Source organism: Urocampus carinirostris, chromosome 1 (genome assembly GCF_059441175.1).
Source record: "Urocampus carinirostris isolate Australia breed hairy pipefish chromosome 1, RoL_Ucar_1.0, whole genome shotgun sequence".
Taxonomy (NCBI): Eukaryota; Metazoa; Chordata; class Actinopteri; order Syngnathiformes; family Syngnathidae; genus Urocampus; species Urocampus carinirostris.
The window spans coordinates 48098955-48119377 of record NC_142349.1 but is presented as its reverse complement, the minus strand read 5'-3'; the positions used below and the strand labels follow the sequence as shown (position 1 = coordinate 48119377).

Sequence of the window (20423 nt, the reverse complement as noted above, 5' to 3'; positions counted from 1 at the left end):
TATAAACCAACTATAAGGGGGTTAGGTATCATTATTCAATGATCATGACATTTTAAAGCAAAAAGTATCGATTCTACCGCTATTTACTTCAGTGGTCCCCAACCCTCTTGAACCTGAGAGCTACCTTTTGTTGCTGAAGAGTAGAGAGCACCCAGTTTGTTATTAATTTCGAAAATTTGGATTAAAAAATTAGCTTGATAGTTAGCTAGAAAGGTAAACAAGTATAAAACTCAAAGGGTTTGAGATAGCTGGCTAAACAGGTAAAACTAAACTAAATAGCTAGATATAAAGCTAAAAAGAGGTTAAGTAGCTAGATAGAAAGGAGGCCAAAATTTAGCTTGATAACTAGCAAAAAGGATCAAATGTTAAAAAGGTGGGAGGCTAGCTAGATACAAAGTTAAAACGGTAGCCAGACATATAACTTAAATTAAGTCACATTTGTACACATTTGCTTTATACATACATTGGAATTTAGTTTGTTGTTTTTCTTGTAAAATAAATTCATAAAAAGATAAATACATAAACTTAAGACATGAATACATTCTTCATTCTATTGTTTTTTCTCAATCACTTTTATTATTTAATTGCTTAAAAATAAATATCAATATTTGAACAGATATTTTTGTTTTGGAAGCCCATGAACTGGAATATTTATTTATATGAATTTATATGAATTACTTATTTCTAAAATAATAACCTATCATGTTATGTTACTGAAGCATGTCAGCATCAAAGAAGCCCCCTTCTATTGTTTTTTTTCTATGTGTCCATCACACACGAACATTTTTACGTTATTAAGGGGCGGCAGTAGCTCAGGAGGTAGAGCGCTCGTCATGGGATCAAGGGATCCCAGTTCGAATCCCGGCTCATCCGTGTTACATGTCGAAGTGTCCTTGGGTAAGACACTGAACCCCTAATACCCCCAATAAGCAGGTTAGCGCCTTACATGGCTGCAAGGCTGCTATTGGGAAATGTGGAGCACATTGTAAAGCGCTTTGGGAAGTCATTGACTTGAAAAGCGCTATATAAATGCAGATAATTTCATTTCATTTCAATCCCATTTTATAAAGGTGGGATTTCATTTTGATTTTTAATATATATATATTTTTTTTTAAAGATTAAGAATGCGACTTTTATTTAGCCTTTTTCGAGTACAGACCAGAAGTCATATGCGAGCGCTCTTCACCTTGCACAGGTACAGTAAATTACCGATATTAAATAGACAGACAGACAGACAGACAGACAGACAGACAGACAGATAGATAGATAGATAGATAGATAGATAGACAGCTACTTTATTCATACCTGTAGGGAAATTCACATTTCCAGCAGTATCCTCAGGTTAAAAAATAAAACAAGAGATATAGAATACAAAAAGACCCAATATAACATGTAGAATAAAAAGCATTTAAATAATGTTCCAAAAAATAGACACTGTACGAAAAATAAAGCAAAATATTCAAATATGAGGTTAGGGTTTAATGTGGGCTTTTACTCCCCCGGCTGAAGTTAAAGAGCCTCATGGAGATATTTCCTCCCCAGTCTGTTCGTGGAGCAGGACAGCAACAGCAGTCTGTCACTGAAGCTGCTCCTCTGCCTGGAGATGATGCTGTGTAGTGAATAGAGTGTATTGTCCATGATTGACAGCAGCTTGTTCAATGCACGCCTCTCAGCCACAGTTGTCAGGCTGTCCAGCTCTGTGCCCACAACAGAGCCCACCTTCCTCACAAGGTTTTTCCGACGAGAGGCATCCATCTTCTTAGTGCTGCCTCCCCAACACACTGTTCCATAGAAGAGGGCAATTGCCACAACAGTTTGATAGAACATCTGCAGGAACTTTTTGCAGATGTTCAAGGACGCCAGTCTTGTTATGATTTCTGCATGGTCGTATTTTATGGAGGATTTACTTTACAATGCCTTGCGTTTCTGTCCAAACTCTCAGTCAGCTCAAATAGTGAATAATCATGGCTTTAGACAGATGTGCTCTCGTTTGCAAATACGTATATCCTCTTCATATTCTACCTTATTTTTGTGGTTAGTCCGGAATTTAAATTAAACATAATGGCCGTGTTTTCCCCTCCCGTTTAATATTTTGTTCTACATAAAAACTAATATGGGCAGCACGGCGGCGCAGTGGTTAGCGCTTGTGCGGCACAGTTCATGTCATGGGAACCTGTCGTGGGTTCAAATCCAGCTCCAGACTTTCTGTGCGGAGTTTGTATGTTCTCCCCGTGCTTGCGTGGGTTTCCTCCGGGCACTCCGGTTTCCTCCCACATTCCAAAAACATGCATTTCAGGTGAATTGGCCGGTCCAAATTGTCCCTAGGTGTGAATGATCGAATGAGTTGTCTGTCCCCGTGTGCCCTGCGATTGGCTGGCAACCAGTTCAGGGTGTCCCCTGCCCACTGCCCGAAGATGGCTGGGATGGGCTCCAGCCCCCCCGCGACCCTAATGAGGATAAGCGGTACGGCTAATGAGATGAGATGAGATAAAAACTAATATACACACGCGTGTATCCGCATTCTAGGTTGGAAACAAGTTAGTGAAAAGAGTTTCCAAAAGGAGAGGCCTAGTTTTGTTTATCTTGCTAAAAAAAAATTTGTACTGTAACGTAGTCTTTTTGGTCTCCTCTTTTAGGGCAACAAACATTTTAACATGATTTTTCTTTGTTGTCTTTTATAACTTAGTGAACTATGGAGGACCAAGGATGCCAAAATGAAATAAATAAATACATCTCATCTCATCTCATTAGCTGCACCGCTTATCCTCAGTAGGGTCACGGGGGTGCTTGAGCCCATTCCAGCAATCATCAACCTGAACTGGTTGCCAGCCAATCGCAGGGCACACGGGGACAGACAACTCACTCGCTCATTCACACCTAGGGACAATTTGGACCGGCCAATTCGCCTGAAACACATGTTTTTGAAATGTGGGAGGAAACCGGAGTGCCCGGAGGAAACCCACGCGAGCACGGGGAGAACATACAAACTCCGCACAGGAAGTCTGGAGCTGGATCTGAACCCATGCAGGAGGTTCCCAAGACATGAACTGTGCACAATCGCAAACCACTGCGCCGCCGTGCTGTAAATAAATACATAATTAAATAATTAATTAAATATTTTATTAAATCATTAAAATCGCAATTAAGTAGATAAATGTTTTATTAAATGTGTAATTAATTAATTAAATACAAATTCATTTTAGATTGAAAAATCATATTTAATTATTTCACGATTTATTTAATTACTTCATCGTCTGAGTGTCTGTGTTCATGAATTCATTGTATCCGGTGGGCGTATCCTAACACGTCATTGGCTACCCTGAACACCAAGTCAAGGCAATTCGATTCCAAATCATGGATTGATCCAGACCTTGTGAACACATACCAATACACTGGGTGGCGCTGTTTACCTTTGTGTTGGTTTGGATACTCGTTTGAACAAAACCTTTTCTGCATTTGTTAAAAACCGAGCTCGGTTCAGGAACTATTCATACCCGAAATCTTGCATTACTTGCGTGTCCCAGCACTGAATACACTCTTGCCTATCTTAAAGATCCATCAACGATGATTGGACAGGCTCCAATGTACATACGTCCACTTCAACAGGCTCTACCCATAGATTGTGTACATAGATTTACAGAAATTATTTTTAATACAAAATCAAATCAATGCTCGCTGGTGACTTTTAATCAATCGTTAAATGCCATTTGATGATAGGAGAGCTCACAAACTGCCTCTGGTCCAGTCATCTCCTGCATTACCTGTCAGAAGGAAGTTCCTTTTTCAGAGATGAAGCTTCTCAAATTGAGCTGCAATGGGTATATAAATACTAAATAAATGCAAGGGGAGCATATTTTGATTTTTAAAATGCCGCTTTGTCTTGTGCACATTGATACTAAAGTATGACCATAATTTCAATTTTGTTCACTTCAAGGATACCCATACAGGAATTGGAGTGAGAACAAGAGGGAGGCAGAAATGAAGAAAAGGGATAGAGAAACAGCCTCCGTCAGTGACAGTGTTCCAGTAAGTAGCTCATGTTACTTCCACCCTGTATCAGCATTGATTGACAAATACCTGGATCACAAGGTAAAAGAGTGGTTTGTGTCCTCACAATAAGTTTTCTGTAAGATTGTGTGTAACTTAAACTCTGTTAATAGAAAAAATACATCTGCAAGATATATTTGGATAAGAGAATACAATTACACACAGTAACTCAACTGGGTTATATATTCTGTTAAAATACATTGTTTATTTTGTTCAGAACGCTGTTATGTCACCTCAGATTTGTAACCGATTCTGCAGATGTTAAGTCGCATGATTGTCAGTGACATGGACACAACTTTCCTTTTGTGTAGATTGAGATATCTGTATCGGCTGGTGACATGCCAACTGGATACATGTCTCTCCAGAATAGATACCTTTTTTGTTGTTGTCTAGAATGGAAGCTTATCAAAGAACCAGATCAAGCTGCCAACGTTTTTTAAAGATAGTCTGCTAAGGGAACATGTATCTGGTAAACTACTGAGAATGAAAACGGATATAAGAGACTGTGATGGGGACAGGGAATGGGAACTACTCACATTCTATGAACAGCCACAAGAATGGGCATGTCCATTTCAGTGTACCGTTCTTGGTAGTTAATATGAAGTTTGTTATATAAATGTGTCAGTAGTTTCTACCACTCAAGTATTTAATATGGAAGTGTTACATGGCTAAATGGAATCACAAAAAATATGATTTTTTTGAAAAGCACAATATTCATCTGGAATAGCCAATATTAGGAATACTATTCTAAAATTACAGCCAACAGTTATGTTGCCTTATCCAATTAACTGCATTAGTCAGCCACTGTTTTTTCAGTTATTATCGGTATTTTGTTTCAGGTGAAGTTGGTGTTGGAGAGGGAATGATGCGGTACTTCATGACAACAATAATATCCAAACTACAGTTTGGATTCAGTCTAGATCTTGGTCTCTTATGATTTTGAAGGTTAATTATGCCATTTTAAAATATGTATATATGTTGTTATTGTTACTTTATCCCTGCTCTCTTGATATTTTACAGGAGGAATGGGCTGAACATTACTTTTGAGGGTGAACTTGACCATCTTGTTCCAGCAGCATCAGTGGTCCTGATTGAAAGCGACCTCTTCCGAGTTGCAGAAAGGACGTTGGCCCACAGTTTTCTGCATGACGGGTCCCATGTCATAGGATGAAGTCCTGCTGTAGTTCATGTGCTGTTCAACGGGAACCCTGAAACAGAAACTGTTGTTACAGAAGATTGTCCTGATCTGCAAATCATGAGTATCATAAAACTGGTATGTATTATAAAAATATTTGCCTTCAAAAAGGATTGTTTGGGCAAATGTAATAACTTGTATGGTCTTGATTTTAGCTTGAACATGAAGAACTTAAGCCAGAACAGAAGGACACGGTTTCAGATGTTTCCCTGTCTTGGGATCTCCCAGCAGTCAACAAAACAAATCAGAGATGGCTACATAATAAACTTCTACTGCATGCAGCGAGTTCCTGCTGGTTAAGTCACATAATTCATTGCTGTAGTTAATAAAATTGACGTGACTGAATTTTCATATTAGGTCAATATTGGAGATTAAAAAAAACATTTACCATAGTCTAATAATCTACCATAATCTAATGATTTACCATAAATTTACTCTTTGCTTATTGTCATGTTAAAGTTCTTGAGAACCAGCATTTAGTTTACTTCAGTATTTCTCACTCCCTGCATGTGTTGATAGAACAGTGGAATATCTAAAAATAATAGACAAATGTTGACACATTAGGAAAATGATTGTACAATGAAATGAAATGAAATGATCTGCATTTATATAGCGCTTTTCAAGTCAATGACTTCCCAAAGCGCTTTACATTGTGCTTCACATTTCCCAATAGCAGGCATGATCTGTGCAGCCATGTAAGGCGCTAACCTGCTTATTGGGGGTAGTGGGGTTTCAGTGTCTTACCCAAGGACACTTCGGCATGTAACACGGACAAGCCGGGATACGAACTGGGATCCCTTAATCCTAAAACGATCGCTCTACCTCCTGAGCTACTGCCGCCTACAAAATATTATCCTTTACAAAAGAGAGCAGCACAGCAACACACAATTTTTTCAACTTACTGTAACCAAACATTTCTGTCTGTTCAGCTTTCAGGATTAACAGAACAGAATTCATGTTCATTCTGTGGCTAATGGGACAGAGAGAAAAGGTGTGGAGCTGTGCATAAAATGCATTTACAAGACCTTAACAATTATGGTGAAACAGCTTTTTTTCTTTAGGTAACCAAACTTTTTCAATGTATTTTTGTTTGTTGTAAGATGCTAAATAAAAGCATGGGTTAGGCCTCAGTCTGCTATGATTCTTGACAAAACTTGCGAAGTCTCTACATATGAATTGAAGTGCATCAATTACAGAAACTCTTGGAGCTGGCAAAATGACAACCTCTTCCAGTGAGAGCTCAAGTACCAGCTGAATCTCAGGAACTGACGCCTTCATGAAGACTGTGAGGTCTGTTCTAGTCGATCCAATAGTCTTCATACACCTGAATGGAGGACAAGCATGATCAATCTTGTATCCCAAGGGCCAAGAAGTTTTCCGCAGGTTCGAGAGCGTACTGGTGTAGTGGAATGCTCTTCCCCCTGAAATCCGATCTGCAACCTCAGTGGAAATGTTTAAGTCTAAGCCTAAAACTCACTTCTACTCTATAGCATATGAATAACCTAAACTGCGTATGTGTAATAACCTGTGAAGCCCTTTGAGACTCTTTGTGATTAAGGGCTATACAAAAAAAAATGACTTGACTTGACTTGACTAGTCCGACTCATCATTACACAAATGATTTAAGATTAGTTATTTTTGGTCACCAAGTCAATGAAAAACTACGTGTTGCCTATTCAGTTTTGTAGAATAGTACACTTATGCACAGTATACACAATAGAAACTAAGACTCAGAGGTGGATCTTTGAAAGCTCAAAATTCTATAAAATCGGTTTCAGGAAAATATTTTTTTTACCTACTGCTTTTGGATGAACAGACATTTAAAAGGTGTTTAAAGTTGATCTTAAACCGCAGTCGGATCCTCCTTGCACTCTGTATCTTCTCCTGAGTTGCTGTGGTGACTGAATCCTATCAGTGCAGTGTTAAAAGATGCACTTCATTGTCTGGATTCAGTGTTCCCTGAACTTCCAATGAAATGAAGATCTGATACAGGTCCAGATCATGTTCATCTCTTCACATCCTTTCTATTCTGTGTTTAAGAAAAAAATGACAAGGTGTTTATTTATGTGTGACATGCTAAAGAGGTTCAACTGAAGTGCTCTTTGTTTGAGCCTAGTTGCAAAACATTTATTTACTGTTGATTGAGAACACTTCTACCTGTAATGTGCGGAGTCCTGTCGGTACCTCCAAACATGAATTCTGTTACATCTGCATTCTCACCTCCTTTATCAGATTATACCCTTGATGGCAGCCCGTACTGCTGAACAATGGCGAGAATGCTCTGTATGACCGTACTAGCTCTTTTATTGCCAGCCAAAGTCAGGTAGACTACTAAACGACTGAATCCATTCAACACCCCATAAACAGCAAATCTCCACTTGACAGGCAATTGAACAGAAAAAGGCACAACTTTATTGAAAAACAATTCTAATCACATCTGTGGAAAGAGCCATTATTTCTCTGCCAGCAACACTGCCCTGATGAGCTTATGATTGCCATCTATATGCCACAAAGAGTTGGGGCTAGAAACAGAATACTACAGTCATCTAAATACACGCAGTCTTGGACGTCTCATGTAGACTTCCTCTACATCAACTCTGCGTAAAGACCCTCACAGTCTTGAGACTGAGGGGAGGGATATACAATGAATAACTATAAACTCAATGTCAACTTCATTAGAAACACCTCTTCAACATACTAGACCGGTACTGGAACATAAACACTTGAGAAATCACTTATCATGAGGAAATGGTGACGTCCTAATAAAAGACAATATAAAGGGGTGTGTAAAACTACTACACTACAAAGCAGCACAGCCTAAAAAAAATTAGTTCAAGTTATTATCAGAAAAAAAAAAAGTTGCAAACCATAGAATATTTCAGGATAGGGTACGGCTATTGGCTTCAAGTAAACTGCAAATAAAATTATTGATGCATTGCAAATTGATACATTAACATTATCCTGAAATGAGCTGCCTTTACTTTGCAGTTCAAATTTAAATAATAAATAGCCCATATTACAAACAAATTCAATTATACATCACTTAGTTCCAAGAGGGTAATTCAATTTGACAAGAGGCATTCCACGAGTGATACTACAAATCAAATATAATCACAAACAGATTTTTGGAATATAACCTTTAATTAGCCAACTATTACACTAGCTATATTTTTGCAAACTGATGTTCACGCCAAGAAGATTGATATGACATTTGTAGAGCTGTTGCAGGGCAAAGCAAAGTTGTGTGATATAGTTTGAACATAATTAGCAAAGGTAATTCGTTGAGGTATGATGATTGCAAACGTTTCACCAGCCGAACTGGACACGATTACAGTTTTTGATCATCCATCCCATCCATTATCTGCACAGCTTATCCTCAGTAGGGTTGCGGGGGTGCTGGAGCCCATCCCAGCTCTCTTCGGGCAGTGGGCAAGGGACACCCTGAACTGGTTGCCAGCCAGTCGCATGGCACACAGAGACAGACAACTCACTCGCTCATTCACACCTTGGGTCAATTTGAATCGGCCAATTAACCTGACAAGTATGTTTTTGGAATGTGGGAAGAAACCGGAGTGCTCGGAGGAAACCCACACAAGCACGGGGAGAACATGGAAACTCTACACAGGAGGTTCGATCTCATGACTTTAGAACCGTGTTGCACATGCGCTAACCACTGCGCTGCCGTGTTGCCCAGTTGCAGATCAATAAGGCTAAAAAGTAACATTGTGATTGCCTACTATGTGTTGCTTGGGGTTGTCCATCGATACGATGATGACCATCTTCTTTTAATTGTGAGTCTGCTGATGTTTGAAGAGTCCGATCCTGGATCCACAGATGCGGTTACAGACAGAGCATGTGAAGGGGGTGCTGGGGGGAGCAGGGGTGGCCTGGCGAGCATGTCTCTTTGCACGCTTTGCTGCACGGTGTTTCATGCGCTGTTCCTCCATGTAATCCACTCCATGTGAGCAGTGGGAGCGCCAGAGGTCTCGGCAGGAAGCAAGTTCCTCCAGTGAGGAGGGGTTTATCCGACATCTCTTCAGGATGTTCTTCATTTGGTCTTTGAACCGCTTCTTCTGCCCACCAGCACTGCGTTGGCCTAGATGTAACTGACCATAGAGGATACGGCGTGGCAGTCTGTGGCTGGGCATTCGAACAACATGCCCCAGCCACCTAAGTTGGCGTTGGGCCATAATGGATTCCATGCTGCAGCTGCCTGCCCTCTCCAACACCTCTGTGTGCGGCACTCTGTCCCTCCATGTGATGCCAAGGATCTTCTGAAGACATCTTACATGGAAGGTCTCGAGGCTCTTCAGATGGCGGCTGTAGATAGTCCATGCCTCACATCCATACAGTAATGTCGTGATACATACAGCTCTGTAGACCAGCATTTTGGTGTGGAGTCTAAGGTTGTTGTTTTGAAAGACCCTTATCCTTAGTCGACCGAAAGATGCTGATGCTTGCTTGAGGCGGCTCTGGATCTCATCATCCAATGAGCAGGTGTCAGACACTATGCTCCCCAGATATTTGAAGGTGGGCACCATGAGCAGGTGTTGCCCTGCTGCTGTGAGGGTTATTGGGTTTGGTAAGAGGTCAGCACTGGACTGACAGAGTACCTCTGTCTTCTGGGTGTTGATTGTCAGTCCCATTCTGGTGTATGCAGTTACAGCTGCCGAGAGAATGTTTTGCAGAGCCTCCGGTGTATGGGCAACCAGGGCACAGTCATCAGCATACTGTAGCTCAATGATGGTCTCTGAAGTCAGTTTGGTAGTTGCCTGTAGCCTCCTGATGTTAAACAGGTTACCATCAGCCATGAAGTTGATGGTAACTCCAGCCTGCTCCTCCATCCTTCTACGTAGCAGTGTTGTAACACAGACGAGGAAGATGTTGAAGAGAACTGGAGCCAGCACACAGCCTTGCCTCACTCCAGTTTCGACGCCAAAGGGCTCTGAGCTGTGTCTTCCAACTACCACTCTGGCCGTCATCCCTGAATGGAACTGTGCAAGAATGGTGAGAAACTTGGGTGGACACCCAAATCTCTTCAGGACTTGCCACAGTAGGTCCCTGTTCACTGTGTCAAATGCCTTTGAAAGATCGACAAAGGCGATGAACAAGTCCTTGTGCTGCTCCCGGCATTTCTCTTGGAGCTGACGTGTCACGTGCCTCCTACCTTGAGAAGTTCAGCTGGGATGTTGTCAGGTCCAGGGGATTTATTGTTTTTCAGGGTTTTGACTGCATGCAGGATTTCATTGAAAGTTGGCGGGAGGTCGAGGTCTGGCAATGTAGGATGTTCAGGGAGCTCTGAAAGGACAGTTGGGTCCACTGGGGTGGGCTGGTTGAGCAGGGTGTTGAAATGCTCAGCCCACCGCTCCACTATCATAGCCTGATCCTTGATTAGAGATGTTCCATCAGCAGATCTAACAGGTGCCAGTGAGCAGTGTCTGGGGCCATAGATGGTTTTTACTGCATCATAGAAACTGTGCATATCGCTTCTATCAGCGTGAGACTGGATTTCATTGGCTTTTGAGATCCACCACTCATTTTGCAGTTTTCTGAGAGTTCTCTGGGCCTCGGAACGAAGGGCTTGCCATAGCTTTTTATGGAATTGAGATTGTGGGTTGTTCAGGGTGGCTCTGTGTGCCTTGTGCATTCTGTCCAGGAGGGTTGAGATCTCTCCGGCATTCTGGTCAAACCAGTCCTGGTGTTTTTTAGTTTTAAAACCAACGGTTTGGGCTGCAGTGTCAAAGAGGGTGGTAGATATATAGGTCCACTTCTCATCCATCCCAGCCTCTGACATGATCAGCTGCTCAATGTTTGCCAGCCTCTCAGCTAGAGAGCAACGGAAGTTGTCAAGGGTGTCGCTACTGGAGAGTTTGGCACAGTTGAGTGTCTTCCTCTTTGAACCACCATGACGTGCTAGGGGCCGGACATGCATTCTGACCTTTGTCAGAATCATGCGGTGGTCGGTCCAACAGTCTGCCCCACGCATAGCTCTTGTAATGAGCACGTCCTTCAGGTCAGCCCTCCTCACGATCGCGTAGTCAATCAGATGCCAGTGTTTGGACCTGGGATGCATCCAGGATGCCTTATATTTATTCTTTTGTTGGAAGATGGTGTTTGTGATGGTAAGGTTATGTTCCGCGCACAGACTAAGAAGTCTCATGCCATTGGAATTAACTTTTCCAATGCCATGGTCACCAATCACACCATCCCAGTTTTGCAAGTTCTTTCCGACTCTTGCATTGAAATCACCAAGCAGCATGATTTTGTCATTCCTCGGGATGTGACTGAGGATGTCATCGAGTGCCTGGTAGAAGCGATCCTTCTCTTCATCATTCGATGGCAGTGTTGGTGCATAGGCACTAACTAATGTGACATGTCTGCATTTTGCAAGTGGGATGCGAAGAGTCATTAGTCTTTCACTGACACCCACTGGTGACTCTGTGAGCTTCAGCAGTAGAGTGTTCTTAATTGCAAAACCAACTCCGTGAAGATGGTGTCCGCCCATGGGGTATCCCTTCCAAAAGAATGTATAACCCTCCCCCTCTTCATTGAGTGAGCCTTCCTCAAGGAGTCTGGTCTCGCTGAGCGCTGCCACATCCACATTATATCGCTTCAGCTCGTTGGCAATGAGTGCTGTTCTGCGCTGTGGTCTGTCCAGACTGGTATCCAGGAGTGTCCCTATGTTCCATGCTGCAATTCTAAATGCTATTGTTTTTCGACCGCATAGTGGAATGTCCCGACAGGCACGGTTTCCTGTCCGGGTACTGTGCTGAGTGGGCAATCTTTAGGCCACCTTTTCTAGGCCTTTCCCCAATTGGGGTGAGCAGTGCGGCCACTAAATAGTGCTGCTCAGACGCACAGGGGTCTGCCGGAAACAGCTGCCACTCAATCCCAGCTGCTAACGACCCTTGCCCTGTGCCGCTGACGTGCAGAGGTCCAGCTAAGAGCTTCCAGCTCATTCAAACCTGCTCCCGTCACTGGTTACTCCATCGCCGCCAGACTTTTGTGGTCGGGGACTCAGGTAAAAGAAGATACCTGCGCAATGATGGTTTTTAAAGTGGCGTAAGGGGTGCGCTTTCCCCAACGCCACTATCTTGATTGTAGAGAAGATGGATCCAGTGGCAAGGGAGACCCTAGACGACCGGCATCTTCCCACAACTGCAGGCGGCTGCCGGAATCCAGGTCTGTGGGAAACCGCCTCAAAGCGTGCCGCCACCAGCTTTTGGGATCACTCTTAGTCTGGACTCTACCCTTCGACCTGTTCGGCTTGGGTAACCCTGCCAGGAGTACGAGACTCCCGCCGACATAGCTCTAGGGGTCATTGAGACGCACAAAGTGCCCCACCACGATAAGGTGGTGATCCGTCGGGGCACCTACTATGTGTGCTGCGTTGCTGGGCAACAAACGAAACTTCTGTTAACATAGCCTACTTAAACTGATTTCATCACCTTCTTAACATTTCCATACTCAGCAATGCCCATTTTATACTCACTTGGAACACACTCACCTCTTACATTCAGATGAATGATTAGCTTGTAGCCCGTGTTTGGAAATCATCTGTGGATTTCACCTACAATACGGTCCAACGCCTCATCATTCACAGCTGAATATAGGTCTGTCTTCCTGCACAAACAAAAGGCATTGATATAGAGTAATACACTAAATGTAATAACATTTCTAAGTGGATTAGACTGGCAATTCATAATTAAATTGAAAACTCGTGAATTTAGAGTAATACCTTATATCGTATTGTTGCATGCAACACCTGATGGTTGTCTTTGACACTCCGAGCATCACTGGAACTTGAAGGACTGGAAATCCACAAAGATTGTGATGTTTTTCTAAATTTGCAGTCAATCTATAATCAAAGTCTTGGGCGAAATGTGCGGAAATAACTCCAACAACTTCGATGAATTCCTCCACTTTACACGCTACATGCTCATGGTCGGTAGGTCCTGCTTCCACATACTCTAGAAGGCCTAAAATATCTCTTATCAACTCTCGAGAAAGTTCATGGAGATCTTCCGTCAACACATTTGCAATGTCTAAAGTGTCTTCTGCATTCTGCTCCAAGGTGGACCAAAGCAGTGGATGAGACAAGATATGCGCTAGCCCCGCCCACCCGAAATTGATGGGCAAGGTTGACAGATAAAATTAATTTATGAACACGGACACACACGGAACGAAAAACATAAATGAATTGTGAAATAAATTAAAGTATATAGGTTTTTTATCCAAAACAAAATTGGTATTTAATGAATTTATTACAAATTTAAGAACACACTTATGTATTTAATTGCAACTTTTATTAATGACACATGTAATCAATTATTTAATGATGTATCTATTCATTTAATGATGTATTTATTTTATTTTGGCACTTTTGGTCCTCCATAATCGAACCTCCTGTGTGGGACTTGCATGTTCTCCCCATGCTTGCGTGATTTTTTTCCGGGCACTCCGGTTTCCTCCCACATTCCAAAAACATGCATGTCAGGTTAATTGGCCGGGCTAAATTGTCCCTAGGTGTGAATGAGCGAGTGAGTTGTCTGTCTCTGTGTACCCTGTGACTGGCTGGCCACCAGTTCAGGGTGTCTCCTGCCCACTGCCGAAGACAGCTAGGATGGGTTCCAGCACCCCCGCGACCCTACTGAGGATAAGCCGTGCAGATAATGGATGGATGGATGGGTCCTCCAAGTGAACATCTTTTAAAGGAAATTCGACCATGGCATTCTAGGAAAAACACACAATAGAGACTTAAAAGTCAAGTAATTAAAAGTGAAAAATAAGATACGGTCATGGTTGCCATGGCGCCCAATTGGTCCCCGCCGTGTGGCACCAGGGTTCTGTCACGGTTGCCACGTTGCCCAATTGGCCCCGCCCACTAACACCAGCTGAAACGCGTTGACAGATTGCTGCCAGACTACTTACGCGGTCTTGCGAGTTGCATGGTGTCAGAGCGTCTGCGAAACTCCTGCTAGACTCTGTGTAATATGCCAAGTCCTGTGAATCTCCGTTTTTGCCTGTGTTTTGATCCTGTTTTATTTTTGGCCCGATCTGTTTGATTTTGACCACTCCTTAGTTTTGATTTCAATCTACTTACGCGACCATCGATCTACGGATCGAGTGTGAATTTCCCTGCGGCGATGAATACAGTATCTATCTATCTATCTATCTATCTATCTATCTATCTATCTATCTATCTATCTATCTATCTATCTATCTATCTATCTATCTATCTATCTATCTATCTATCTATCATTCTTCCTCTCCCCAATAAACTGTGAGTAACGTCACGCGATTGGGTTCTCATTCCTGATTCCTGTCCTGGTTTGTGACGGAAACAAAATATGTCAGGATAAATAGGCTTAGGTATTTTCAAGGTAGTTCTTGGAGGCTGGCCTAAGTTGTGATAATAGTCAAACTAAAAAATTAATGCATCAAAACAATAGTGTAATAACATTCAACAGCAACAATATATTTCAAATTATTCGATGAATAAGAAATTAATATCGATTGTTCTATATAGATAAGGTGTCTCCAACGTGGTGCCCAAAGGACAGATGAGGTGCCTGCAGACTTGTTCTGAAAATACCTCACTAGTGCCTGGTCATTGTGATTTTTCTCGTAAAATGATCATTTGAAGTGGTTGCCTGAGTCTATTTAACCCTATTTTCCAATAATTAACCTGGTTATTACATGAGAACACATAGCAATAACATGATTAGTTATTATGAAAAAAGCATATCAAACTGGTGCCCTTTGTGCTAATTAGTAACATAAAGTAGCACTCAACTTGAAAAATGTTTAAAACGCCTGATATGTATATCAATCACAGTCTTGCTGGATTGTTTAGGGTGGTGATGAACATAGGGATGAATCTCATCGACAATCGCAGGACCCAGTGTAAGTAGAATTAGGATAGGAATTGTCTTGATTGTCATTGATAACGAGACTGAACATGGAACTCCAGGGTAAACACTTAATAAAGACTCAAATAAGAGGTTAAGAATATCAGGATATGTAGTATGGGCAAACATATTTCCAAAGTAGTGATAGGAGACTGGCCCAAGTTGTAAGTGCATCAGAACAATAATGAAATGAAAAATAATGCATTGCCATTGATAGTAGCAGCAGCATTATTCCCAAAATACAGTAAGTCAATAGATAAGATATGAATACCCTTTTTCTATAAACGGGCAAGATATATATTTTTCATTGTCTTGTGCGCTTGTTTAGGGTGGTGATGACCCCTGGGAAGAGACTTGTTTTTGAGTCTTTTAGTAGTTGTAGCGCTTAGCAGAGGGCAGCAGTTTAAAGAAGTGGTGGCCAGGGTGAGAATCCTTTATAGTGTTGTCCAACCATTATTGAAAGCACGGACAAGCTATCGTTACAAAACTGTCTTTCTGAAATTTGTTGTCAGAGGATGGTGGCGAAGCGGTACACCTCTCAAAGAGGTGTCTCAAACTATTTAATACGAGTCAAACTTTCTAGAATTCTAAGCACTGAAAAAAAATCCCTGTTCAAGTGAAAGTAAAATTATTTTGCTTATTAGTTAAATCAGTTGTTGAACGTTCCCTCTCAGTTTCCACATGTCTGGGCAATCAAAGTCTGTGAGCGTCGCTTGGAACAACAATGAGCAACATCCATCCTGCGTGTGGCAACCGAATCCTCAAAAAATTAAGATGAAATCAAATTACATTTTGCTGAGTTTTCGGCAATTTTAACAGATTGGCTAATTTAATATTGGAAAGGTCGCATGTTTCACACACACTCGCAGTTGTTTTTACAGAAACTATTAGATGAGATTTTGTCAGGCAGGATGTAAGGAAAACTGAGATCACTTGCACTCGTTTCTTGGTTTTTATTGGAAGGAAGGAATGACAAGACGTGAATCTTCGATCCGTTGTTTGACGGATTGTCGAGACTTGACAGGCGGGTGAAGGCTTGGCGGGAATGGTCGCGGACAGGCGTAGTCGTCGTGTTGTTGGTTGGGGCTGGAGAAGAAGGTCTTTGTGTTCGGAAGAGAGATCGGGAGTCAGGCGGGCAGGGCAGGTCGTAGGCAGATTCGGAAACGGGTCGGCAACGGAGATCAGGTAGAAAAACAGGAGGCAGGCAAAGAGTCGGAGGTATGGGCTTTCTGAGCAGATGGCAACAGATCGCAAAGTACAATCGAACAAAGTGTACCGGAAGCTGGGGATTTAAATATACAGGGGGCGCCAATCAGCTGTCCTGGCTGTTGGCGCCAAATCCTGAACACAGGTGTTCCCGATCCGGGTGATTTTGACAGATTTATGTTTTAAAAAATGTGTGTTTTGTAACATCATACTATCATTTTATGGATTTATTAGTCGGTTGCACAAAAAAGAACTGTATTTAATTATACATTTTAATGGAAGTGCAATGTTGGCAAAGAGACTGACTGATATATTTGCACATTGTTTAAATGCAACACAAGAGCGCGGAGTGAATTGATGTACCTTATCAAAGTCTCAGCACCAAATTGGAATTGCAGCACAACAGCCTTGGCAGGTTCTGCTCCCAGAATTTACCCAAATCAGCAAAGATCATTTTGCAGCGAAAGGTCAAAAAACAACAATCAAAAGTGTCAAAAAAAATTGCCCAAAATGTCTGACTGCGGGCAGCACGGCGGCGCAGTGGTTAGCGCTTGTGCGGCACAGTTCATGTCATGGGAACCTGTCATGGGTTCAAATCCAGCTCCAGACTTCCTGTGCGGAGTTTGTATGTTCTCCCCGTGCCTGCGTGGGTTTCCTCCGGGCACTCCGGTTTCCTCCCACGTTCCAAAAACATGCATTTCAGGTGAATTGGCCGGTCCAAATTGTCCCTAGGTGTGAATGAGCGAATGAGTTGTCTGTCCCTGTGTGCCCTGCGATTGGCTGGCAACCAGTTCAGGGTGTCCCCTGCCCACTGCCCGGAGATGGCTGGGATGGGCTCCAGCCCCCCCGCGACCCTAATGAGGATAAGCGGTACGGCTAATGAGATGAGATGAGATGTCTGACTGCTAGCGGCGTTTGCATGGAGACTAACTGTAGCAAACTGGCTGGCGACCATGACTACAGCCAGATGGGCTGCATTCAAGATACCATCCACGAGAGGGAAGAATTCCCGCATTTGCCCTTGGCGGCTCCCATTGAGACCTTCTTTGGAATCTGATAAAGACTTTGGGCTTCTGTTGGACCATGCCCTTACTCACCTTATTTACAGTAAGTGCAGAAAAATAGTTAAAAACTCAAACAACCTGTGTGACAAACTTGAAGAAAGAATCAATTCTATTTGATGTGAGGTCTAATCTCTAAAAAATAGGTTGCAATGTTGAAAACTTTAAACCGAGTCAGCAAGTGTGAAAGTTACGGTCAGAGATGGAAACTGTGTCTCCAAGGTTTAAGAGAAGAAAAGATGGAGGACGTCTGTGCCCGAGTATTTAGCATCTTCCAAGCGGTTCTCCCAGAGAAAATAGATTCTGCCTAGAGATTCTGCCTGCAGCCATCGTCATCGTACACTGGGTAAGACGGCCTTGTTAACAAAATCCGAGAGGGCGAGGAGTCATCGTAAGATTCGTGCAGCGCAAACCTAAGAAGGGGTAGAATGCAGCCAAATGAAGCAACTACGTTTAAAGCAAAGGTCTCCGTTTCACCTAGGATTTGACGCAAAATGGCAGAGAAAATAGACAAAAGCTCAAACCACACATCAAAAAGGCTCGCAAGGAAGGAAAGGTCGCCTACTTCATGTGAAGTAAAGGTTTTGTGAATGGTTCAGAAGTTCATCTTCGTATGCTGTTTATACTTGGTCCAAATCTTTGATACAGCTGACTGTGAACAGGCCAAATCTTTGGCAACCATATGAGTAGAGTTACCTTCTTCAAGAAGTTTGACGATCTTGTCTTTGGTCTCAAGAGACATCTCTCTTGTTGGAGCCATGATTCTTGCCAATCCACTTAGTCCAGGAGCCCTTCAAGGTGTGATAACTGTTTTGTATTTTAACTGATTACCAACAAACAGACTCAATCTTGGTGTGTCCTTATTTTCGACTCAAAATGCACTGATTCCATATTTCTTTCCTCAGGTTGGAGTGATTCCATATTTATTTCCCTGCACTTGCTCGATAAAAGTAACAATTACTGACCATTGCAACTTTTTTCCTCAATTTCTTTTAGTGTTTCTGAATGCCAATAATGTGTACTTTGGGATGACCTTACGATTGTTTCATGTTTGTGATCTAGTCAAGTCAAGTCAAGTCAAGTTTGGGATCTGAGTTTTTTTCGACATACTAAAATGTCTTGCCCAAGGCTGGTTATACCATACCTTTTGTTCAGGGTTATATACTATGTTATTCTCTATTATATTATAAATTAAAATGTTTATGTCACGGTCGCCTTGGTGACCAGTCTGCCCCGCCCTCTGGGCAACAGCTGAAAGCAGTTCCACTAATTGTGGATCTGCTACTTAAGGCTGCATTGTGGGTTCTGCGGTTGCTGGTTCATTACTCATTATTCACAATCCCGGTCTGTTATGCCTTGTCCTGTTTTAGTCTGTTATGCCTTGTCCTGTTGAGTTCGTGCCGGAGGAACTCTGTATTGTTCTGTTTTGCCTCGGAGTATTGGGCGACTTTTATTTTATTAAATAAAACCTATGGATCGTCAACGCATTTGAGTTCTCCCTTCATGCCTCCTGCCTCCGTTCTGGTCCGGTCACCTTCCACGCCACCACGTCTCGTGACAGAATGAACCAGCCAACAAATAGAACTCAGCGAACGATCCCAGCGCGACTTGGGGAGAGCTGGAGTGCGCAGTTCGGCAGGCGCCTACTGAGTTGGCCTTCCCTGCCCGTTCGAACCACGGCCCCGCCCGTCGTGGCCCTTGCTGTGCCTCGAATGGGGTCCCGGGAAGAATTGACGCCTGCCTGTTCGACTCTCATGCCTGCTTGCCCGACTCCCGTGCCGATTGCCTGCTATTCCGTCTCCCCTGCGTGCCAGCCCGACTCCGACTCTGCTGCCCGTCGGGCCGACTCCGACTCCGCTGCCCGTCGGGCCGACTCCGACTCCGCTGCCTGCCAGTCCGACTCCGCTCCTCCTGTTTTGCCGGTTCTGATTTTGACTCTCTCATGTCTTGTCTGTTCTGATTTTGACTCTCTCATGTCTTGCCTGTTCTGATTCCGCCTGTCCTGTCTGAATTGCCACTCTGAACCCGAACCCCCTGAGTCTGACTCTTCTGAACCCGAACCCCCTGAGTCTGACTCTTCTGAACCCGAACCCCCTGAGTCTGACTCTTCTGAACCCGAACCCCCTGAGTCTGACTCTTCTGAACCCGAACCCCCTGAGTCTGACTCTTCTGAACCTGAACCCCCTGAGTGCGACTCTTCTGCATCGGCCTGACCTGGGTGCGACTCTTCTGCATCGGCCTGACCTGGGTGCGACCCTTCTGCATCGGCCTGTCCTGAGTGCGACTCTTCTGTAGAGGCCTGTCCTGAGTGCGACTCTTCTGTAGAGGCCTGTCCTGTTTACCTGTTCTGATTTTGCCTGTCCTGTTTACCTGTTCTGATTTTGCCTGTCCTGTTCTCGTCGGTTCTGCCTGTCTGTTATCCCCTGTCCAGTTGCCCACCAGAACCCCTCCCTGCCGAGCGCCGATTCCGATCCGCCCGACGCAGATGGCGCCTGCCTCTCCCCGTTCCTGCGTGTTCGGAGGAGGGAGCGGGGTTGCCCCAATCGCGAGCGTCAACATTCCGGGGCGTGAGGTTGTAATTTTTTCTTTTTGGGACCTCGGGAGCTGTCCCTTAAGAGGGGGGCTCTGTCACGGTCGCCTTGGTGACCAGTCTGCCCCGCCCTCTGGGCAACAGCTGAAAGCAGTTCCACTAATTGTGGATCTGCTACTTAAGGCTGCATTGTGGGTTCTGCGGTTGCTGGTTCATTACTCATTATTCACAATCCCGGTCTGTTATGCCTTGTCCTGTTTTAGTCTGTTATGCCTTGTCCTGTTGAGTTCGTGCCGGAGGAACTCTGTATTGTTCTGTTTTGCCTCGGAGTATTGGGCGACTTTTATTTTATTAAATAAAACCTATGGATCGTCAACGCATTTGAGTTCTCCCTTCATGCCTCCTGCCTCCGTTCTGGTCCGGTCACCTTCCACGCCACCACGTCTCGTGACAGTTTAAATCATCAGTTAGCT

General features: G+C 43.3%; 2 pseudogenes; one reads left to right on the top strand and one right to left on the bottom strand.

Annotated features, from left to right (window-relative positions):
- Positions 1-1636: 1636 nt before the first annotated feature.
- LOC148374965 (uncharacterized) lies at positions 1637-6647 on the top strand (annotated as a pseudogene).
- A 506-nt stretch (positions 6648-7153) lies between these two features.
- The window catches only part of LOC148374964 (uncharacterized), a 46849-nt pseudogene continuing 33579 nt past the window's right edge, over positions 7154-20423 (bottom strand).